This window comes from Odontesthes bonariensis, chromosome 2 (genome assembly GCF_027942865.1).
Source record: "Odontesthes bonariensis isolate fOdoBon6 chromosome 2, fOdoBon6.hap1, whole genome shotgun sequence".
In the NCBI taxonomy this organism is placed as follows: Eukaryota; Metazoa; Chordata; class Actinopteri; order Atheriniformes; family Atherinopsidae; genus Odontesthes; species Odontesthes bonariensis.
The window spans coordinates 38,754,833-38,778,544 of NC_134507.1; the positions used below are offsets into that span (position 1 = coordinate 38,754,833).

General features: G+C 43.7%; 1 long non-coding RNA gene and 10 other non-coding genes across 12 annotated transcripts; 10 read left to right on the forward strand and 1 right to left on the reverse strand.

Annotated features, from left to right (window-relative positions):
* The first annotated feature begins 491 nt into the window (after positions 1-491).
* trnak-uuu (transfer RNA lysine (anticodon UUU)) lies at positions 492-564 on the forward strand. The gene has a single exon. It is a non-coding gene; the product is annotated as a tRNA-Lys (tRNA).
* Positions 565-7,986: 7,422 nt separating this feature from the next.
* On the forward strand, positions 7,987-8,058 carry trnap-cgg (transfer RNA proline (anticodon CGG)). Its single transcript has one exon. It is a non-coding gene; the product is annotated as a tRNA-Pro (tRNA).
* A 9,055-nt stretch (positions 8,059-17,113) lies between these two features.
* On the reverse strand, positions 17,114-18,020 carry LOC142400677 (uncharacterized). 2 transcript variants are annotated; one of them, XR_012772957.1, is made up of 3 exons: positions 17,860-18,020; positions 17,638-17,698; positions 17,114-17,426 (listed from the first exon to the last, which is right to left on the reverse strand). It is a non-coding gene; the product is annotated as an uncharacterized LOC142400677 (long non-coding RNA). The 2 variants fall into 2 exon arrangements; XR_012772954.1 differs by having other exon boundaries at positions 17,513-17,698.
* Positions 18,021-19,732: 1,712 nt separating this feature from the next.
* LOC142367193 (U2 spliceosomal RNA) lies at positions 19,733-19,923 on the forward strand. Its single transcript, XR_012767036.1, has one exon. It is a non-coding gene; the product is annotated as a U2 spliceosomal RNA (small nuclear RNA).
* Positions 19,924-20,287: 364 nt separating this feature from the next.
* Positions 20,288-20,406, forward strand: LOC142374425 (5S ribosomal RNA). Its single transcript, XR_012768715.1, has one exon. It is a non-coding gene; the product is annotated as a 5S ribosomal RNA (ribosomal RNA).
* Positions 20,407-20,663: 257 nt separating this feature from the next.
* LOC142367200 (U2 spliceosomal RNA) lies at positions 20,664-20,854 on the forward strand. The gene has a single exon (XR_012767037.1). It is a non-coding gene; the product is annotated as a U2 spliceosomal RNA (small nuclear RNA).
* A 364-nt stretch (positions 20,855-21,218) lies between these two features.
* LOC142374429 (5S ribosomal RNA) lies at positions 21,219-21,337 on the forward strand. The gene has a single exon (XR_012768716.1). It is a non-coding gene; the product is annotated as a 5S ribosomal RNA (ribosomal RNA).
* A 604-nt stretch (positions 21,338-21,941) lies between these two features.
* LOC142373811 (U5 spliceosomal RNA) lies at positions 21,942-22,054 on the forward strand. Its single transcript, XR_012768578.1, has one exon. It is a non-coding gene; the product is annotated as a U5 spliceosomal RNA (small nuclear RNA).
* Positions 22,055-22,358: 304 nt separating this feature from the next.
* Positions 22,359-22,549, forward strand: LOC142368189 (U2 spliceosomal RNA). Its single transcript, XR_012767285.1, has one exon. It is a non-coding gene; the product is annotated as a U2 spliceosomal RNA (small nuclear RNA).
* Positions 22,550-22,913: 364 nt separating this feature from the next.
* LOC142374433 (5S ribosomal RNA) lies at positions 22,914-23,032 on the forward strand. Its single transcript, XR_012768717.1, has one exon. It is a non-coding gene; the product is annotated as a 5S ribosomal RNA (ribosomal RNA).
* Positions 23,033-23,289: 257 nt separating this feature from the next.
* Positions 23,290-23,480, forward strand: LOC142367206 (U2 spliceosomal RNA). Its single transcript, XR_012767038.1, has one exon. It is a non-coding gene; the product is annotated as a U2 spliceosomal RNA (small nuclear RNA).
* Positions 23,481-23,712: the final 232 nt, after the last annotated feature.

Here is a 23,712-nt window from a genome sequence, read left to right on the forward strand (position 1 = left end):
CGGTGTTCAGCTGACTGCTGCTCCTCCGAAAATCCACAATCATCTCTTTTGTTTGTATCCAGATGAGGTGATAGTTTATTTTCCTATAGATGTGATAGTTTCATGTAGATGTGCTGAGGTGTGACAGGGAAGCTGTTGGTACATGGAGGATGTGAGGTCTGTAGCAGGAGGCAGCAGCATGCTGAGTTTGTCTGAACTCTTCCATCTGTCTGATCCCACATTATCCCAAAGCCTGTGAGCTTTTCCATTCCTGACCACACATCCCTCACACTGTTCTGCTGCAGATAGTTTCCCACCGACTTGCTCTCTTCCTTTTTTCTTCACACTCCTCCTTAACTCCCTGTTTCCCTCCATGAAGGCCTTCTTCTTTATGCTCAGTGGCTGCAACACAAGTTCACATCAACCAGGCGTTTGTTCAGAAAACAGCGTCACAGCTTTGGACTCAGGAAGTGTTTCAGATGTCAGCTGTCACTCAGACACACTTTCATAGGGCCTGGATAGCTCAGCTGGTAGAGCATCAGACTTTTAATCTGAGGGTCCAGGGTTCAAGTTCCTGTTCAGGTGTAGAAATGTAATCTCCCACTTAACCTGTACTTCCCTCTATGCCTGCACTCTGTTTCTACACTGTCACCTCTGACAGAGCCTGGCTGATGCTTTTCCTTCTATGTAGCTTATTGTTAGCTTTGCTGTTAGCTGCATTATATCCTCATTTGTAAGTTATAGAAATATATAAATAATATATATAATATATAAGTTATCTAAAATATATTGTTGCTCAGTTTTCCTCTGAGCCACAGAGATGGTCAGCTCTCATTGTGTCCAATAACTGCAGCTTCTAAAGTGGATTTCATAGCACTGCTGCATCTCTGACAGTTATCAGATCATTTGGGTGGAAAAACATACATCACAACCCTCTGAATCTGCTTTCAGTCCCACTTGAACAGTCTCTCACAGTTTCAGACACAAAATGTGTCTTTTAGTTTGAATCTCAGCTGATATCTACAACAACTGTAGAGGGACTCATATCATTTCACCAGCTGGTGTGATAAACTTACAGAAACACCTCAGGAGCAGCACCTGGGATCTTTTGGGAGAAAAGGGGATTCTCTCCATGCTGATAGAGCTGGTGATAAATGAGTTTATGGATCCTACATATTACACAGTAAAACAATGATAAAGGTGCTTTCTGAGCCTTGACATCTTTTTCTTTTATTGGAAAAATGTTCCAAATTTTATCCCATGGAGGGAGCCAATGAAGTAAAGATTGATGCATAAAAGCATTAAAAAGCTCTCCTGTAAGTTCTCTGTTCAAGTTTTATTTAGGTTCAGCTGCATGTTTCTCTTTATTGAATCTTTAACCCTCATAGATCAGTCTGATCCCAACAGAAGTCTCGCAGGTTTACTTGGTTGCTGTAGTTCACTAAAGCAGGACTCTGAGCAGGGCCCTCCGCTAACAGGCTCCTCTCCTTTAGAGCCAGTGACAGGGTTGGCTTTGGGAGGTGACGTTGCTCTGTGCTTTAAAGAGCAGGCTTTAATCCACCAAACTTCAGTTGCTTTATGATCTGCTTTTCAGAGGATTTGTAAATGACTAAATAAATAACACCACTGACTAAACCTTCAACTGAACCTGAACTGTGAGCAAGAGCCACAGGCGCTTGCACACGCAGCGACTGGCAGGGAGAGAGTTTGGCGTCCGACATGTTTGTTTGTTTTAATCGGTTGTATAAGTCTTAAGAGTCCTGACGTTTGTCTGAAGTCTGTTTAAAGTTGGTCCACGTCATTTCACCCTGAACTGACGATACAAAACAAAAATGGAACTTTTCTATCTGGTTGTAACTTGGATTCTGGTGTCATGCCTGCTGCTTGCCCGAGACACAATGCAGGCCGCCCAAGCAAGAACTGTGTACAGCAGAGACCAGTTGCTTTGACTTCGCTTTGAGGGCGCGCACAACACACCAGATGCGGTTTTAAACTTACCAGACTGTATAAGAAAAGATCGCAAGCCCGAACACTCGGCATGGCAGGGAAAAAAGAGGAAGCGGGGCAAACGCGGAAGTGTTCGTTTACGCCGGAGGAAGCGGTGTCTGAAACGGATCCCCCTCCCCACCATGATTTTAGGAAATGTACAATCCCTTAGGAATAAACTCGATGAGCTGCAGGGAAACGTCCAGCTGCAGAAGGATTTTGGGGAATGCTGCGTCTTGGCCTTCACGGAGACCTGGTTGTCTGGGCACGACCAGGACCGAGAACTGTGGATCGACGGTTTTGGATCACCTATCCGGACGGACAGAGATGCTAACATAACGGGGAAGACGCTCGGCGGAGGGGTATGTGTATACCTGAACAGGCGCTACTGTACTTCTGTGACTGTCAGAGAAAACATCTGTTTACCCGACATTGAGCTCCTGTCCGTGTCAATGCGTCCATTCTATCTGCCACGCGAATTTCCGCAAATCTTTCTAACAGTCGTGTACATTCACCCGAAGGCAAATGCCACCATTGCCTGCAATGTTATTTCGGATGTCATGCATAAATTACAATCACTCTCACCCGACGCTCCGAACTTTATTCTAGGTGACTTCAATCATGTGACGTTAAAACATTCCGTGAGAGACTTTTATCAGTATGTCACCTGTCCAACCAGGCGGGGAAAGACACTGGATCTCTGTTATGGTACAGTGAAGGACGCCTACAAATCGATTCCACTGCCCCCGCTGGGCTCTGCAGACCATAACTGTGTTCAACTCATTCCCAAGTACAGATCTGTCTTGAGAAGGGAACAAGTGCAAATTAAGGAAGTAAAGGAATGGACTGAGGATTCAGTTATGTGCCTTCAGGAATGTTATGACTGCACAGACTGGGACACTTTTACAGACTCCTGTAATGATTTGGATGAACTCACTGATGTGGTGTGTTCATATGTGGCTTTTTGTAGGGATATGATTATCCCATGTAAACAGATCAAGATTTACCCAAACAACAAGCCATGGGTAAATGGGACTATTAAAAGCTGTTTACAGAGGAAAAAGGCAGGCTCACAAGCAGGGTACTGCTACTGATCTACATGTAGCCACCAGAGAACTGAAAACTGAGATATCTAAAGCCAAACAAAGATATAAGTCCAAACTCGAACAAAGAATGGCTGAGAATAACCTTGGCTCTGCCTGGTCCTGTATGAAAACTATAGCTGGTATCCAGAACCAGAGTAAAAGTAACCATATATCCCTTGAAGGTTTTACATCTGATAATGAGCTTGCAAATGCCTTGAATTGTTTTTATAACCGTTTTGATAAGTTTGATTTCAGCCAGGAAATTGGAAAACTCCAGTGCAAACTCAAAGATGGTCAGCACACCAGCATCACATGTAAAGATGTTGAAAATGTCTTCTTCAAGACAAAGGTTAATAAAAGTTATGGACCAGACAATATCTGTGGGCGTGTAATTAAGACATGTGCAAAAGAGTTGAGCTCAATATTCCAGCTCATTTTTAGTAAATCTCTGCAGACACAACATGTACCCAAGGTATGGAAACACCCTGTTGTGGTCCCTGTCCCGAAATGTGGCAGGCCAAGTACTTTGAACTATTTTAGACCCTTTGCCCTAACCTCAATTGTAATGAAAAATTTTGAAAAATGGATAAGGTCACACATCTTAAGGCACACTGAAAATGCATTGGACCCCATGCAGTTTGCCTACAGGCCGAACAGAGGAGTGGAAGATGCTACCATCACCCTACTCCATCAGCTTCTAAAACATCTTGAAGGAAGTGGGTCACATGCACAAGTTTTATTTATTGACTTTTCATCAGCTTTTAACACCATCCAACCACACATTTTAATAAACCGTCTTCTTACACAATTTTCTTTAAGTTTTAATGTTGTTGGTTGGATTTTAGACTTTTTAATTAATAGTACACAGGAAGTCAGGGTGAATGGAGTCATGTCCAGTCAACTTTGCTCCTCCACAGGCTCGCCACAAGGGTGCGCACTCTCACCCCTCCTGTTCATCCTGTATACAAACATGTGTCAGAGTACTTTTGCTAATAGGACCATAATTAAATATGCAGATGACTCTGTCATTGTAAGCTTGCTACAGAAGAACGAACGAGGTCATGGACCAATAGTAGAAGATTTTGTACAGTGGTGTGAGGAATCATATCTTCAACTGAACATAGCAAAAACAAAGGATATGCACATTGATTTTGGAAACAATCCTAGGCATGAGGCCACCACTATGAAAGGTCAAATAGTGGAACAAGTTAAATCCTATAAATGCTTAGGGACAATCATCGACGCCAAACTAAATCTCCAGGAGAATTGTGAGGCTATATGCAAAAAAGGACAACAGCGGTTACACTGTTTGAGGAAGCTTTACCAGTTTAATGTGACAAGACCATGATGATTTTGTTTTATCACTCTTTTATTGAATCAATTATATCTTTTTCTTTAGCATCATGGTTTGGCAATATTCCCCTTACACACAAGAACCGCCTATACCAAATTGTCAAGTGGTCAAGCAAACTAATTGGGGAGACACAGCTGCACCCTTCTTCCCTATACACAAGACAACTACAGCGGATAGCAATGGGTATCCTGGATGATAGCCGACACCCCTTGAATAATGAATTCCAGTACCTCCCCTCTGGACGGAGGCTAGGAGTTCCTGGTTGCAGAACCAACAGATTCAAAAACAGTTTTGTCCCAGCTGCAGTTATTCTGCTAAATAAGATGTAAGACAAATTTCCTGTGGATTATTATGTTTCCAATGCACTTGCAGGTTATGTATTTACTTGTAGCAATGCTTTTGCACTTAAATTGCATTCTAACTGCCATAGTTCTTCAATAACTGCATGAAGCCTTACGGTCATCCCACTGCAGTTCTGCTTCTTGCGTACATATATGTTGTATGTTATATGTCAGCACTGTCCTTGTATTATTTATTCTTGTGTAGCCTATATGTGTTTTTTAGATTCCATGTTTATATGTGTCATGTGTCTTGTAGCTTGTATGTAAGGACACCCATCTCTCTCTTAAACTGCAAAACCAGTTTACCTACGGGTACCAATAAAGTAAACTGAACTGAACTGAACTAAACAGAAGTTTGACTGGTTTGGATACGGTCAGGAGGATCACACTCATTGGACTCATAGAAGATCTGATTTACTTCCTTTACTTCTTCATTTGCTGTTCTGAGTGACACAGAAGACGGAATGGTGAATGAAGAACTGCAGCTAACATTCTTCACAGCTGGTGTGGACGGGAGAAGATGATATTTACTGTTGAGGTGAATGGAGACGGTTCTGTGTTCGATGTCATGTAAACATTCCTTTCAACACCCCGACTGATTCATTATGGAACTGCTGCCTGTGCAGAAATCAGAGCAAAGGGTTCAGTGGAACAGTTTTTCTGCACACAAAGGTTCCTAACTGAGTTCAATAACAGGAAAAGGTCAAAAATCATGAATGTAAGGTGATGTGTTTCTGTATTTTATAGGTCAAAGTCCAGAGAGAAGAGCTGTAGGACAGCACATCTGAGTGTCTGGAAGAATAGCTCATACTGTTTGGTGAATGTTTTCAACCTCAGAGGTTCTGGGATCAAAACTTATGACTCAGTGAAGTTTCAGCTCCAAACACTAAAAAGACAAATTGAAAAACACTCCAGAAACATCTTCAAGTGTGAAGGTGGCTTGGTGACTTTCACAGAGACCATAACTTGCCACTGGTGCAACAGCTGGTTCAAATCCTGCCCGTTATCTTCAGGATAACTTTACACTCAATGGAGCAAACTCTCCATCCTTCCATTTGCTTTACCTGGTTTCAGGGGGACTGGAGCCTATCTGCCACAGAAACTCATCAACATTTCAATCCAACAAGTCTGAAACTAAATGAAAAACTGCAGCCCCAGATCAACGTCAGCATGATATAGTCTATGTCAAATGCAGAAACAGTCCCTGTTTCCCTTTTTGGAACTTCTCCTTTCTCAGGACAAAGTTAAATGTATGAGGACCAAAGCCAACAATGACCTGGGACATCTCAGCAGATCCAGGATCAGCAGCTTGTCCTCTGTGGAGGAAACTTCTGTTAACAAAGCTCAGTGAGACCGCATCAACGTTTCAGTTTAATTTGACTTCCTGAAGGAGGGAAACGGCGCTGGCTGCAGCTCTGAAGAAGTCTCAACTTTATGACTGCTTATACATTCAAAGTTGGGGTGTTACACAAAAGTGGACGACCTGCACAGGACAGATAAGTTTTTCAGTCGCTAACTTGACCTCTAAAGCTGCCAGACTTTGCTTCCTGCTTCTGAAGAGTGCAGACGTGTCTCTGCTTCCTCCTGCTGCTTATTGCTTTATTTGCTTTTAAATCATTTACTTCTTTCCACAAGTCTTGGATATAATTTTATTATTTTTCTTTTAATGTCAGACAATATTTTCACGCCTTTCAGGTGTGGCGGATAAATACTACAAATTAAATGATACAATCACAGACTCTGTGGTATTTAGTAAATATAATAATAAACTTGAATCCACTGTGTACTTGTATGTAACTTTATTAGCAGCGTCCTCCTGACGTAACATCCTCTCTGCCTCCTAACGCTCTCTGGACGCTATGGTAACGCTGAAACATGTCTTCAAAATGCAGCTTTCTTTTTCTTAGCCTCTTCTTCTGTCTCCTCAGTGGGAAGAAGCTTTCCAAACACGCCTGTTTTTGACTCATTTTGCTCGGTTCGTGGGTTTAATATCAGCGTTAATGTGACCGAGACGAGAGAGCGAGTCAAGAACAGACGGATGGAACGGAGAGAATTCGGTCATTTTTCCAAATAATGTGGCTCTTTGTGGTAACACAGTAAAAAATGCGGCTCTTAGTCTATGACCGGTTGGCCACCCCTGCTTTAGGTGTTCTTGTGGGAGGTGTGAGCCAATGCCAGTAGTAGATGAGTCGGTGTGCTGCCGCGAACAGTCTAAAGTGTGCGAGAGGAGAGAGGAGGAGGGAGCAGACGTTCCGGAGCATACGTCATTTTTATGTTGGAACGTTGGCGGGACACTGGCCTGTGGATTTCAGTGGCGTGCGTTCAAATTTCGAAAATAACAGAGAACCGGGCATATTTATCACAAAAATGTATTTCAACTCGAAAATAATAGTTATTTCAGACTAAACAAAAAAAAAGTCGTCTCCAGGTGTCATGAGGTCTTTAATGTTGGCCTGTTGGGAATTTGATATACGTGGCTGAGATGCGATTAATTCTGCCCCACGTGGCTGGCATGGCTCGGGTCACGGTAGACTGGCACAGTCCCAATCGGTTGGCGACCTGCCCCTGGAATGCCCCGGTTGGAACCCCAGTGTGCACATCACCTGTGGGCACAGGCAGCTCATGCCTCCTCGCTGTGTTGTGCTCCAACGCCGGCCGCAGCTCTGCGCACAGTTCCAGGAGGATTTCCCTCAAAACGGCTGATGAGTCAGTCGCCATCATGTGCCAGCTAATCCTCTCTGTTGTAGTGAACACACGCTCTCTTCGAATTGCACCATTTGCAAAGTCTTCTAATTTAAGCAGCCATTGTTTTTAATGGTTTGCATTGCACCACTTTGCGCTGTTTTTATGTCCGCTCGTGTAATTGCAGACACATGGGTGTGTTAATAGTTTATCAGTATTAATTGTTCATGTGTCTCAGGTGTGCACATCACTGTCTGAGCACTAATTGTTTTCACATTTATTTATTATAACAGTTTCCCAACATCACCTTAGGTGTCGCCAAAGAATCAACAGCTGTAGAAAAGTGCGTACGCCAGCCCTGAAGCTGCCGTGAGGCACCGCACATTTCCACGGTCTTTTCGTTCTTGATCTGATCGTTGACGTGAAAACGTACGCCACTATTTTGTGCGTACGCACGCTTTGTACATGAGGCCCCTGATGTCTATGTATGCACGCCACTGATTCCATGGCTACGTCAGCTGACCGCGCGCTCTCATGAAACGTAAAATGTCTACCTTCTGGCTCGTTGGTCTAGGGGTATGATTCTCGCTTCGGGTGCGAGAGGTCCCGGGTTCAAATCCCGGACGAGCCCTCCTACTCTAAGAAAAGCTTACGGAAAGCTTGGGTACCTTCCTTGATCTCACCCAAATTGTTCATTAAGAGTGCTGATAACAATTGCAAAAATGTCCTGTCTTACTACATTGTTTGGAGCTTTAGCAGCTGGCTCTCCCTTCACTCAACATGAGTGAAGTTATTGAGGACATAGACTGAACAACCCCAACATTGAAGCCACTGACAGTTAAGTGAACAACTCATCTTTTTTTTACAATGCAATGTTTAGCTAGACAAACCGTTATCCCGGCTTTTGGAGTTTACGTTGACCCTCCACAAGTTTACACTCACAGGGATTTGTAGTGTTACAGATTAATTTACACATACTTTTGGCAACTAATCTCCACTTTAGAATAAGAGAACTTTGAAATAAAAAAGATGGAAGCAACACTGACATTGAGTGAGCTGAACTGAAAGTTGTAGGATGTTTCTATTCGATGATCGAACGTACCTTCCGAGGGTATCGTTTTGACTATAACATTGAATGCATTTGGAATCAAAGCCCCAAATAAGGAAATACAGCTCAAACCTCCAACACTCATTCCGAAGTTGCTTGGAGTCCTTCTTAAATGAATTTCTTATCTGGAATTTGAAAGACAGATCCACGCATAAATACCTGTATCATGTAAGCACACCCTCTGCAGTATTATCTAAAGCAGTTTTGGTATTTGTTCTATAAATCCAGATTGAAACGCTTCAAGTCAATGGTAGAGAAATGGAGATATAGGCCTGTTCTGTCTTAAAGTTGGGCTTCTTCATAAAATGTGATGTGAATTGGTGGAACCTGGCGGTGAGTATTGACTCATTGGTCTCAGGAGTTTTTGTGGGCTGTTCAGTGTATGTGCCTAATAACTTCACTCATGTTGAGTGAAGGGAGAGCCAACTCCAAACAATATAGGCTCATTGCTCTGGAAAAGTCAAAGAAGAAAGAAAGCAATCACAAATTCCCAGGATTCCATGGCTACGTCAGCTGTCCGAACGCTCTCACGAAACGCAGGAAGACCACCGTTTGGCTCGTTGGTCTAGTTAACCATCAAGCTTTCTATACGGAAAGCTTGATGGTTAACTTTGGGTACCTTCCTTGATCTTAAATGCGTCTCTCTTTGCTCACCCAAATTGTTAATTAAAGCTGCCGTCTGCAACTTTTTTTTAGTCATATTCTGATTCTGGAAGTAGAATATTAAATAGGCTGTTTAGGAAAAATCCCGAATTCTGTAGCTCCCTCTGAAGCCTGTAATCATGCTTGCAAAAATCGAGCGCTCCCGGCTGTTTTTAACCAAACACGTTAGGTTTATTATTTATCTATTATCTGAGCAGAACAGTCACCAACCACGTCTTCCATGCTGAGCGTGAGTCTGCCCCCAGCTTGTGTGCGCGCACACTGGTGTGAACTCACGTGCACAACCTCGTCCACAGAGGGGGAGGGACCTGAAAGTTGTATCAGTTCGAATTTTCCGACTTTAGACTCGGAATTTTGAAAACCTGCCAACGGCAGCTTTAAGAGTGCTGATAACAATTGCAAAAATGTCCTGTCTTACTATATTGTTTGGAACTGTAGCAGCTGGCTCTCCCTTCACTCAACATGAGTGAAGTTATTGAGGACATAGACTGAACATCCCCAACATTAAAGGAGTCTTGGCCCTGTGGTGAAGTGGTGGTTGATTGACGCTGTGACGCTTTGCTTTGCAGTAAGACGTGTTGCATCACTTCCTGTTACCTTGCTTGTGTACTGTGGAATTTCTTGCTCCTCTTGGACTACTGATAATCACTTTATTTCTACCTATAACTTACACAATTTTGCATAGTTAACTCTATAGCTTACCATTCTTTTCTAACACACTCCTACAGATCTTTAATTTTTATTCTCACTTTTTAGCGGTGTGTCTGGTTCTCTAGCTTAGCATGGCTACCAGTTCTCTCCCTCCATCTCCTGCTTTCACCTGCTCCGCGTGTCAGATGTTTAGGTACTCCTCTGCCTCCTTTAGTGATAATGGTACATGTAACAAATGTAGTCTTTTTGTAGTTTTGGAGGCGAGGTTATCTGAATTGGAAGCTCGGCTCTGCACTGTTGAACATCAACCGATAGCGAGCCAGGTCCCTTTAGTCAATGCGGAGCCACCTAGCGTAGCTAGCTCAATTAGCCTCCCCCTAGCAGAACCTGAGCAGCCGGGATTACAGGGTGGCTGGGTGACTGTCAGGAAGAGGCATAGCTCTAAAGTCAAGCCCGTTGTTCACCATCGACCTGTCCACGCTTCAAATAGATTTTCCCCACTCAGCGACACACCCGCTGAGGACAAAACCCTGGTAACTAGCAGCTCTATAGTCAGAAACGTGGCATTAGAGGCACCAGCGGCCATAGTCAAATGCATTCCAGGGGCCAGAGCGGGCGACATAGAATCCTATTTAAAACTGCTGGCTAAGGATAAACGTAAATACGGTGAAACTGTTATTCACGTCGGCGTTAATGACACTCGGTTACGCCAATCGGAGGTCACTAAAATTAATGTTGCATCGGTGTGTGATTTTGCCAAAACAATGTGGGACTCCGTAGTTTTCTCTGGACCCCTGCCAAATCTGACCAGTGATGACATGTTTAGTCGCATGTCCTCCTTCAATCGCTGGTTGTCTAGATGGTGTCCAGCAAACAACGTGGGCTACAGAGATAATTGGCAATCTTTCTGGAGAAAACCTGGTCTGATGAGGAGAGACGGCATCCATCCCACTTTGGAAGGAGTGGGACTTTCCTGTTCCCGCACCACCGTTGACATAAAAGAAAAACTGCTCTGGATTTAGGCCACACACAAGTTTAATGCAGCAGTCTCTGATAGCATGGAACACACAGGCCTGCTTCTGCTTCAGGTTCTGATACATCTGCCGCAGCACAGCTGGATCCACAGCTGGGGGTTCTCTGATGGCTCTCATTTCTGTCACAGCAGCAGACTGAGGACAATAGTCGGGCACGTTTTCCTGTTCATCGTCTGGCTCTCTTTGCTGCAGCTCATCATCACAACTTCAGATTCAGGAGCCAGATTCCACCATTCATCCATCACATGCTCTTTGCTCTCCTCAAACTCTACAAGTGCATTCTCAATCTCCTCAGTGTGTTTCTCATATTAGTCTCTGTGTGTTTGTGTAATGTTTTTCACGCTCTCAGGACGGTTTGAGCCTGGGAGCTGCACCCAGCCAGAGTTGTACAAAGACTCGTAGGTTGGAAGATGGGCACTTGGTATTTCATACTCGGATCGGTGAGGAAGGTACAGTCTCAGTAATCTGGCATAAAACTGCTCGGGGTGTTTCTCCTTGGAACATTGGTAATATCTGATGACAGAGGGCTTATCATTTTTCCGCCTTTGGACAAATCCCAGCTCATTCAGAAGTGGTGACACACCAGCACGCTTTGAGTGGTCTGCACTGACAAACCTGCAGCTAGCAGCAAAATCAGCCGAGCACATCTCCTCATACTCTGGGGTCTCGGGTCTGGCTTTGTATTTGTCACTCAAACTCGTCATCCAGACATTACAAGACTCTGACGGGGTGTCCTCCAAGAATGACATGGGGCGACTCATTTTCACTGGACTGTCATCAGTAGGAATGAACACAACACTGCGTGAGCACTTCTTCATCTTTATTCCACATGCACGAGTCACACACTCCTGAGCACTGATCTCTCTCTTTCTGGAGTAAGCCTGCATGACAGCTCTCATCTCATCACACTCATTAACTCTGTCCATGTTGGAATTCTCCATGACAGTTTGCAGGTACTCTGACAGACCACTTTCCTTCTTTGTGATGTATTTAGTCAGATACTGTACACACGAGTAAGCAGCTGCCCTGCAGTGAACATCATGTGCTGATTGGCTGCTTTATCTGTCAATCACTGACACTGCCCACAGGAACAGGACAGTATATTCAGCAATAAGGTAATACTTTCTGCTGACATGGCAGACTCGCTTTAACTGGAAACACTTGAGATATTTATATTACATTTACATTATAATACAACAACAGATATTTAGATATAAATATAAATGTATGTTTATCTGTCAAGTTAAGCAGTTATAGAAGTTTGTTGAAATTTTGTTAATAGTACAAAAAAAAATTGTGTCTTACAATGAAATCAAGTGACAGGTTTAGGATTGTTACAACTTCCATCTTTCAAAGTGTTTTTCACCTGAAATCCTGTCAATTTTAGCCCTGTTATATGTGTAACCTGGACGTCTTGTAGCTGTTGTACTGTTATTTAAAACCTTTCATTTTTTCACAATAACATGGTGTGTTAGACTTAAATGTTATAAAATGTAATGTCAGCAAGAGACATTATTAAAACTTTAATCAGAGTTCCCCAAAATGACTAATACGGTGCATGATTCTATCATAAGTTCAATGGATACAGTCAAATTTGCATGAGCTATATACTGACCGAGGGATCGGACCTGTCCTGCATAATGTTAATCTCCCCCTTTTGTGTAAATGGCAGAGCAGAGCCTTCCGTTATCAGGCCCCTCTCTGTGGAACCAGCTGCCAGTTTGGCTTCAGGAAGCAGACACCCTCTCTACTTTTAAGATCAGGCTTAAAACTTTCCTTTCTGATAAAGCTTAATGTTAGGGATGGCTCAGGTGAGCCTGAAACATCCCATAGTTCTGCTGCTACAGGCCCAGCCTGCTGGGGGAGCTCCCATGATGCACCTCTCCTCTCCATGTACATGTGACATCATTGTTGTCATTAACTTGTTCCTCTCTCAGCAGGTGTCCCTGGCCTGGTGTTCCGCTGCTTGTTGTCCCCTCTTTTCTGTCCTCTCAGCCCCAGCTGCTCCAGGCAGATGGCCGCCCTTCCTGGTTCTGGTTCTGATGGAGCTTTCTTCCTGTTAAAACTCAGTTTTTTCTTCCCACACTTCTGTGCGTGCTCGGGATTGAACAGAAGTTACGGTGCATTTTGTAGGATTCCTTAGCTAAGCTACTTCTTTTAATTGTGTCTGTGTTAATAAAACTGAACTGAAATGACAAATAAATGAACATGTGCATCTGTACTGTTATATGTTACGTTAAAACAGAGTACTGAAATATATCTTTATTGAATAGATGAATAAATCTGAAGTCTGATTCTGTCCAGGGTTTCTTCCAGGTGTCCTCCCTCTGTCACCATCTCACATCTGAAATTCCTCTCAGTAGTATTTCAGAGCTGAGCCTTGGTTGGGAGAGTTTTTATCTTCACTTCATCTTCACAGACTATATTACCACAGCAATACAACTGAGCCAAATGCTGGATTTAAATTCATTTTCATTATATTTTCAAAGAAACTTCATTAATAAAAATAGAACATAAAACAATATTAACTATGTGTAAACTATATACATATATATGAAATTTATTCTGCCAGAGGGCAGGGTCTTTCCACTGCCTCAATGTTAATGATTTTTTTCCCAATATATTTTATATTTAGAAAGACTTTACCCTTTTCAAGGGCTCCCACAAGTCCTGGGAAATATAAAAGACTTCGGTGCTGGACATGAGGAGCTCCAGCACCCCCCTTGTGCTGCTCTCCATCACGCCCATCACCTCCACTCCAGCTGCCTCATCAGTCACAATCAGCACCTGCCAAAACAAACAGCACTTATGTCCCATAATACCTTGCAGCTAGATATTAAACCCCTTTCTTACTCCTTGTTTATTTCTTTAATCTCTTTCTCAATTGTGTCAGATCATTTGCCATTTTATGTCTGTATAATATACACTAGATTGCCAAAAGTATTCACTCACTCATCCAGATAATTAAATTCAGGTGTTCCCATCACTTCCATGGCCACAGGTGTAGAAATGCAAGCCCCTCGGCATGCAGACTGCTTCTACAAACATCTGTGAAAGAATGGCTCGCTCTCAGGAGCTCAGTGGATTCCAGCGTGGTGCCATGATAGGATGCCACCTGTGCAACAAGTCCAGTGGAGACATTTCCTCGCTCCTAAATATCCCACAGTCAGCTGTCAGTGGTGTTAGAACAAAGTGGAAGCGACTGGGAACGCCAGCAGCTCAGCCACCAAGTGGTCGGCCACGTAAAATGACAGAGCGGGGTTTGGAGGTCTGCAGCAATGGACTCTGCAGAAGGTTGGCGACCTTTCTGCAGAGTCAATTGCTGCAGACCTCCAAACTTCATGTGGCCTTTTACATGTTTAAACCAGAGAAAACAACTCTTTGTATGTGCCTACCGACTTGGCAAATAAAGCTCATTCTGATTCTGATTAGAATGTGTTTTTAGATTAGATGAATTAGAATGCTTTTTACTTCTACATTGCTGTAGGGTGTTGTGTGCAGGAAGTCCCCTCCTGCATCCATGTTGGACTTTAAGTGGGTAATCCTGCACTGGCTGCCGAGGTCCAGCTCCTGGACTGCAGCTTCCCGCCACAGCGTGAGGGAGGCAGAAGCTTTATCCTGTACAGAACACAGTATGAGATGTCAGAACTATAAAGGCACCAGAGATTACTCTGTAATGTGCAGCCTACAAGTGACCACAGTAAACATATAAACAACCAGCGCCGCAGAAAGAGACAGTTAGCACACTCCCATAGACTACTAAGGTACTCACAGAATATGAAAGTTATCTTATTTTATCTTCCCTTATCTAGAAACTACAGAGGTTGTCCCTCCTCTCCAATCCTCCCGTTCTCTGGTCTTACCTGCTGCAGCTTCACCTCACGCAGCGGGACCTCCTCTCTCCCACTGCGGACCTTTTTCACAGCTGAGAGCTAAATAAGAACAAGTTCAATCACTTAGTGATCTAATTAGACCTAAACATGTCATTGCAACAGCTTTTCCGTAATAAAACATTTCAAATACTGGTCATTAGACAATAAAGCTGCAGAAAGTCTGTTGTTTACAAGAAAATCACAGATTTTTACTGCATTACTTTGTCTACCTAAAATGTTTGTATCTCTGAATTACAATTAAGCACGGTAATTTATCTGAGTGTATTAGTGTGTTCTTCTGATGAAGACAAATCAACATACCTGAACAACTTTGCCCTCCAGTGTGAGGAGGCCCTTTGTCCCCTTCACATTCTTTATAGTTGTATGCAGGGACGGGGGAAAGAGGAGGGCTTTCCTGCAAAGGGGTCCATCCTGCAAACCTTGCAGCACCAACCCCGCTCCATGCTGTCAGAGGTGGAGAAGATCATTAGGCTTTCCCTGGCCCTGCCCATATCTGTCACAGCATCTGAGCGCTCTTTCTCAGCCTGAAAACCTGGCTGCGCAGCACCATGACGCAGGAGAGACTAACACATTTGGCCATTATGAACACTCACAGTGACCTTATGGATAAATTGGCTTAAACAATTTATCAAGAACACATCTTCAATTTGGAACTTCATACCGAATTTAATTTTCTCTAAATTAGGAGGCCTAAATTTCTTTTTACTTTGTAATTATAATGTTGAAAAAATCCCCTCAAAACTATCCTACTTTCATAAACAGATGCTTCTTTCTTGGTCATTGATCTGCAAACATAATTTTCCCCCACATAGATACTACATATGGAACAATATTGGTATGAAGTTCCAAATTTAAAATGTGTTCTTGATAAATTGTTGCCAATTGCCAATTTATTTTGAAAATAGTAATACCACCTCAAACCAACTGGGTTATGTGTCGCACACGGAGCAAGACACCTGAGCTCAGCCACTCTGCTGGGAAACAATATGGGCACGGAGCGCAAAAAGAGCGAGATGAGGAGGTAACTGGGCTATATAGTCCATCCCACCAGCAGTCAATGGCTATTTACCCTTATTGCGTGTGCAATTAGGGCCGTCATGACTCATAGGATGCGAAAGCATCTATGCTACTACACCAGCCTTCACCATTTCCCCAAGGAAAGACAGCGCCAGTGCATTATGAACCTCATTTATCCTCCTCTCTGCATCAAACACATTCATGCTGCCTTAACTGAAAACTGTCATTTCCACGTTGCAAATTTGAAAGTCAGGCCAAAATGCCATCGCTGTCAATTTGGGGAAAACGGAAAACTCATGCTACAACATTTCAAATGTGAGACTTTCAAAGTAATTAGGCTTTGGAACTTTTCGAAGGTTTTAAGATAATCACAGGACTATGGTGGGAAACCGCCCAAACTCGCCTTAACCATGGCCTGAACAGGCTAACGTTATGCCTGTTTGGTTCGTTAGCTAGCTAACTAATGCTAACGTTAGCTAGTGAATGCTAACTGTCAGAGCAGTAATTAAAACATATTAACAAACATACTTGCTTGATAACTTACCTTATTTATTCTTCTTCAAAAGAATTAAAAAAAGTGGACTCAGCAGGCTGCCCTCAGTGCCCCGGCCTGTGTGCTGGACTGCTGCAAGAGAGTCTGGCTGCAGACCTGCACTGTCAGGACCCACAGACCTGCACTGTCAGGACCCTGTTGCAGACCGTCACCTGCACTGTGAGGACCGGAAGTGCACTGTGAGGACCGGAAGTTGATTCGAAGCCTTTCAAAATAAAAGCGTGTGTATCGGAAGCACGTATTTTTAAACGATTTTAAACGCTATATTTTTCAAGAGGTCCTCACAAATTAATTAATTAGTTAACAGTACGACATAAAATCTATCAATTCCCGGTCTATTGTTTTTATCTGTATTGTAAACTTTTGTTTGGTCACTGCACACATTTTCTCTTAGGCTCATATTCATAAGCCAACATCTCACAAGATGCCATAGGCCTATACTGTACATTTTATTGTGTACTATAGAGTAAGTCACTGGTATTTCATTATCATTTCATTTTGACTTTATCGCACTGCTCTTTATATATATATTTCTTTCAATTAGTTTTTCTGTTGTATTATTCTGTATTTTTATCCTTAACCACCATAAATTTCATGTTTGGTTCTATGTCTATGCCAATTATGTTTTTGTGCTGCTGGAACACCTTAGTACCACTAAATAGTACCCTAACTCTTGATATCTACAGTATAATCTTAGTCAAATTATTAAGGGATCAATGAGAAAACATAAAAACACACCAAGTCACAACATGATCAAATGTTCTGTAGTGTTTATTCAGTCAAACATTCACAATATGACAAAAAATCTTTGTTTTTGTCGACTACCTGTTCACAAAATATCAACATGTCGTTAATATTGTGAAATATCATTTTGAAAGGCTCCAGGATCGCTTCTCTTTCATCCTCGTCCAGTTCTTCGTTCCACAACCTCCCATACTGTAGAGCAGCCTCTGCCTGTTCCTCTTCCCCCATGCCCAGAACGTCAGGCAGGTCCACTCTGGCAGACAACAGTGGTTTGTTGGCCTCAGCCCACTCTGCTGCATGTCTGCAATTTTTAAGAATGCGATCTTCAACCGAGTCCTATGGAAAAGACAGAAAGAAAGATGTCTGTACTATAGCTGCCACACCAACAGTATCTGACCAATAGATACTGTGCTAAAGCTCACGCCTTCCACTGGTGTGTCCACATCAGCAAGTCTGGCTCTCTTGGAGACCTCTGCCTGCTGCTCTTCTTCCTGAGTACTCAACTATTAATATGAATACATGCATTATACATACTTTATACTCTTACCTGAATTTGTAGTCCAGTTTTCTCTGTCCAGTTGCCAGGATTTAGTGACTGGGATAGGTTTCTAAAAGACAGAAAGTGAGGTGTCAGATGTTCTTCACTGCAACCTACATTCCCTTCATTTTCCTTTTACCCTTTTACAAACCAAACCACAACCTGCCAGAAGTTAGTAGCGTTGGCTAATACTTATGAGTACAAACAAACAGACAAATACATTATGCTTACCTTTAAATAAAATGCCACCTTTTGTATGTGCCTCTAAGTGGCTCTGCAGCTTGGACAATTTTGCTGGTTTAAATCGTAGGCACAGAGGGCAGTGAAACAGTTTGCAACATGACGTGCAGCGTTCGATTTTGGGCGTAGTGCCGGCCGTTGTTATTGAAATATGCATCTGTAAGAGACAAATAATGTCGTGATAAGTAAAACTAAATTATATATATATATATATATATATATAAGTGAGCACTATCGATACGATAACAACGCTAAAGACTAGCCAAAAGTAAAAAAACCTGATTCTTTAAAATTAATATAACTTTACAGTATATAGTTATTGAAATATGCATCTGTAAGAGACAAATAATGTCGTAATAAGTCAAACAAAATTATACAAGTGAGCACTATCGATACGATAACAACGCTGAAGACTAGCCAAAAGTTTAAAAAAAACCCTGATTCTTTAAAATTAATATAACTTTAGAGTATGTAGTGTGCAACGTAACGTTCCAGTGAATAAAGACTGTTTCTGTTTCTTCGTATGAAAGAAAGTTGTTTTCACTCGACTTTTACTCACCTCGTAGTCTCCAGAGTTCAAATGGGGAACGAAAAATACGTGCTCCTTGCTTGTCGCTTCGGGTCCTCACAGTGCAGGTGACGTCACAGTGCATGTCTGCAACTAAGGGTCCTGACAGTGCAGGTCATGGGTCCTGACAGTGCAGGTCTGCAGCCAGACGCCTCTCGACTGCTGCGTTGCTGACATAGACCTAATATACTTTGCTGAGGGGGAGAGACTGAATGTCGCACCATGCACACTTCTTCTTCTTTGAATGCGCAGTGGGAGTGAGACTGTGTTGCTACTTATTGTTGAATGAGCTTCACTCTAAATAAAGTCATCTTCCCTCTAAACACTAAGTTTTTTGCATTTTTCACCATGCAACTAACTTTTACTTCATAAAAATCAGTCATAAGTGCATATGGTAATTAACCTAGTAAAGTTAAGGAATGTATGTATGTCAGGGCAGCTATTGGACTTTACAGTGAAGATGTATTGTATATAGATAATCCATGAGCCTAGTCAAGCGGTGAAGTTGTAAAGCAATGAGATTGCTGAGATTTTCTCATGAGAATGAGAAAAAAGTGATCAGAGCTTCATCCTCTGTGGCTGGTTGACTGTTAGAGCTTCCAGCTGCCTCTAACTCCCACACCTCAAAAAACAAATGTCCCTTACAGGGTAGACATCACAGGTGATGTTCTGACTGGGGTGGTTTATATAATCTATGTGTATAACTGTTTGTGTTCTACCACCCAGGTATAGACAATAGTGATCCATCGGCTACTATTTATAACACTCTCCATCACAGTGACGGTGCTGCTGTCAACACAAATAATTATTAACTTCCGTCACAGAAATGGATGTTAATGACATGATTTTTATCCACAAGGACAATTCTTTCCAATTCTTCAAAAAAATACAGTTATATTTACTTCTGCGTCCTGCATGTCTTGTGTTGAAAAATTTGCCGATCACACTGTGACACACACACACACACACAGACACACAGACACGAGGAAGTTAACCAGCTTCGGCTGCTGCTGATTGGTTGGCAGACACCTCTGTTTCTATTGGCCCTCAGTCTCCATGTTTCTGATCCTGGACCTGCTGAGATGTCCCAGGCCATTGTTGGTTTTGATCCTCATACATTTAACTTTGTCCTGAGCGGGCGGGAGTGCAAAGTTGTACCATCTGAAACGGCTGAAGAGTGCTCACTGCAGCGGGTGGGCGGAGGTGCAAAGTGACGCTTTGTAGGCAAAAAAAGAGCACCGCCACAAGTGCGCATTGTGCCAGGAAGGGCTCTCGGACGTGAAACAGTGGAGGGTTATCGCTTCTCGGCCTTTTGGCTAAGATCAAGTGTAGTATCTGTTCTTATCAGTTTAATATCTGATACGTCCTCTATATGAGGACTACATATTAAATGGATTTTTAGGCAAAGGGGTTGAAAAAGGGGCTTGCTCCGTTCACTCCACGCATCGACCCGGTACTGCAGTGCCGCCGGGAACGGTGCACTCTTCCCAACTCTTGTGAAATAACAAAACCAGCGGTACATGGTGGTAGTTTCAGGGAGCCATTGTATTCTGACTTCTAAAATGGAACTATAATCTTTAGAAAAGATGCAGTTTATGAGCACGTCGTGGGATTGAGCTTCCCTGGTTTCTCTGTATGACCATGAACACCAAACTACACACAGAGAACAGAGGAGCTTGACAGACACACACTAAGTTATCTGAGAGTCCCATTTTCAGCTGCAGAGAACAATCACATCAGGGAAGTCGACGTGCAGGCTCAACATCAGCCTCTCAAGCCAACTCTCTGGTAAAATAGGGGCAACGTATGGTTCCAGCACCTATGTAACACATATTTGTCACGGGGACTGTGGCTTACGGCCACACCGCCCTGAACACGCCCGATCTCGTCCGAACTCGGAAGCCAAGCAGGGTCGGGCCTGGTTAGTACTTGGATGGGAGACCGCTTGGGAATACCAGGTGCTGTAAGCATTTTTCTCTCTTCTCTCTGCATGTCTTTTGTTGAAACATCTGAAACTCCCAGGCCATTGTTGGTTTTGATCCTCATACATTTAACTTTGTCCTGAGCGGGCGGGAGTGCAAAGTTGTACCATCTGAAACGGCTGAAGAGTGCTCACTGCAGCGGGTGGGCGGAGGTGCAAAGTGACGCTTTGTAGGCAAAAAAAGAGCACCGCCACAAGTGCGCATTGTGCCAGGAAGGGCTCTCGGACGTGAAACAGTGGAGGGTTATCGCTTCTCGGCCTTTTGGCTAAGATCAAGTGTAGTATCTGTTCTTATCAGTTTAATATCTGATACGTCCTCTATATGAGGACTACATATTAAATGGATTTTTAGGCAAAGGGGTTGAAAAAGGGGCTTGCTCCGTTCACTCCACGCATCGACCCGGTACTGCAGTGCCGCCGGGAACGGTGCACTCTTCCCAACTCTTGTGAAATAACAAAACCAGCGGTACATGGTGGTAGTTTCAGGGAGCCATTGTATTCTGACTTCTAAAATGGAACTATAATCTTTAGAAAAGATGCAGTTTATGAGCACGTCGTGGGATTGAGCTTCCCTGGTTTCTCTGTATGACCATGAACACCAAACTACACACAGAGAACAGAGGAGCTTGACAGACACACACTAAGTTATCTGAGAGTCCCATTTTCAGCTGCAGAGAACAATCACATCAGGGAAGTCGACGTGCAGGCTCAACATCAGCCTCTCAAGCCAACTCTCTGGTAAAATAGGGGCAACGTATGGTTCCAGCACCTATGTAACACATATTTGTCACGGGGACTGTGGCTTACGGCCACACCGCCCTGAACACGCCCGATCTCGTCCGAACTCGGAAGCCAAGCAGGGTCGGGCCTGGTTAGTACTTGGATGGGAGACCGCTTGGGAATACCAGGTGCTGTAAGCATTTTTCTCTCTTCTCTCTGCATGTCTTTTGTTGAAACATCTGTTGATCACCCTGTGATCCATCTTGCTGATCCTGGATCTGCTAAGGTGTCCCAGGTCATGGTTGCCTTTGATCCTCATACATTTAACTTTGTCCTGACAAAGGAGCAGTTCCAAAAAGTCAAACAGGGACTGCCTTTGCATTTGACGCAGTCAAACTGCATGCGCCTGGAGAAGCCAAAAGGCTTACAGCACCTGGTATTCCCAGGCGGTCTCCCCATCCAAGTACTAACCAGGCCCGACTCTGCTTAGCTTCTGAGATAAAACTCTGGCTTTTAGTCTGCGAAAAGAGAGTGAAAGTGAACTCCACTTTGAGATGGCTCTGGGATTGGGCCGACTGGGAGAATTGCTTGAAAAAAACCTCTACACCCAATGAGCGGTCAGAACAAAGCCTCAAGACCCCTAGTCTTTTGCACAGAGTAAAAGACAAAGCAGCCATTGAATAGGGCCCGATTGTTCCTACCTGGTCGGCCGAGGAGCCAGCGTCTCAACCAAGCAAAGCTCACCGTGGGGAAGGTGGCTATGCCAACTAGCCTGATGCACTGCTCCCGCAGTGTCAAATACTCGTACTCTGGTTTCTCTTCATAACGTACAAGTCTTTCGCCTTTTACTAAAGACTTCCGTGGAGAGCAGCATTAATGAGTTGTTTCTATTTTTGGAAGGCTTTACCTTTGCGGGTGAAGCCCATTCTGTCTGTGCAAAGGAAATCTTCTTGCTGTGCCAAGTGACTTCTCGGAGTAGAGTCACCTTATTTCTTGAGACCGTGCCCATGTTCAAAGCTGGAGCGCTAAATTGTTGTTGTTTGAATGGTGCTCAGTGGAGCGGGCGGGAGTGCAAAGTTGTACCATCTGAAACGGCTGAAGAGTGCTCACTGCAGCGGGTGGGCGGAGGTGCAAAGTGACGCTTTGTAGGCAAAAAAAGAGCACCGCCACAAGTGCGCATTGTGCCAGGAAGGGCTCTCGGACGTGAAACAGTGGAGGGTTATCGCTTCTCGGCCTTTTGGCTAAGATCAAGTGTAGTATCTGTTCTTATCAGTTTAATATCTGATACGTCCTCTATATGAGGACTACATATTAAATGGATTTTTAGGCACAGGGGTTGAAAAAGGGGCTTGCTCCGTTCACTCCACGCATCGACCCGGTACTGCAGTGCCGCCGGGAACGGTGCACTCTTCCCAACTCTTGTGAAATAACAAAACCAGCGGTACATGGTGGTAGTTTCAGGGAGCCATTGTATTCTGACTTCTAAAATGGAACTATAATCTTTAGAAAAGACGCAGTTTATGAGCACGTCGTGGGATTGAGCTTCCCTGGTTTCTCTGTATGACCATGAACACCAAACTACACACAGAGAACAGAGGAGCTTGACAGACACACACTAAGTTATCTGAGAGTCCCATTTTCAGCTGCAGAGAACAATCACATCAGGGAAGTCGACGTGCAGGCTCAACATCAGCCTCTCAAGCCAACTCTCTGGTAAAATAGGGGCAACGTATGGTTCCAGCACCTATGTAACACATATTTGTCACGGGGACTGTGGCTTACGGCCACACCGCCCTGAACACGCCCGATCTCGTCCGAACTCGGAAGCCAAGCAGGGTCGGGCCTGGTTAGTACTTGGATGGGAGACCGCTTGGGAATACCAGGTGCTGTAAGCATTTTTCTCTCTTCTCTCTGCATGTCTTTTGTTGAAACATCTGAAACTCCCAGGCCATTGTTGGTTTTGATCCTCATACATTTAACTTTGTCCTGAGCGGGCGGGAGTGCAAAGTTGTACCATCTGAAACGGCTGAAGAGTGCTCACTGCAGCGGGTGGGCGGAGGTGCAAAGTGACGCTTTGTAGGCAAAAAAAGAGCACCGCCACAAGTGCGCATTGTGCCAGGAAGGGCTCTCGGACGTGAAACAGTGGAGGGTTATCGCTTCTCGGCCTTTTGGCTAAGATCAAGTGTAGTATCTGTTCTTATCAGTTTAATATCTGATACGTCCTCTATATGAGGACTACATATTAAATGGATTTTTAGGCAAAGGGGTTGAAAAAGGGGCTTGCTCCGTTCACTCCACGCATCGACCCGGTACTGCAGTGCCGCCGGGAACGGTGCACTCTTCCCAACTCTTGTGAAATAACAAAACCAGCGGTACATGGTGGTAGTTTCAGGGAGCCATTGTATTCTGACTTCTAAAATGGAACTATAATCTTTAGAAAAGATGCAGTTTATGAGCACGTCGTGGGATTGAGCTTCCCTGGTTTCTCTGTATGACCATGAACACCAAACTACACACAGAGAACAGAGGAGCTTGACAGACACACACTAAGTTATCTGAGAGTCCCATTTTCAGC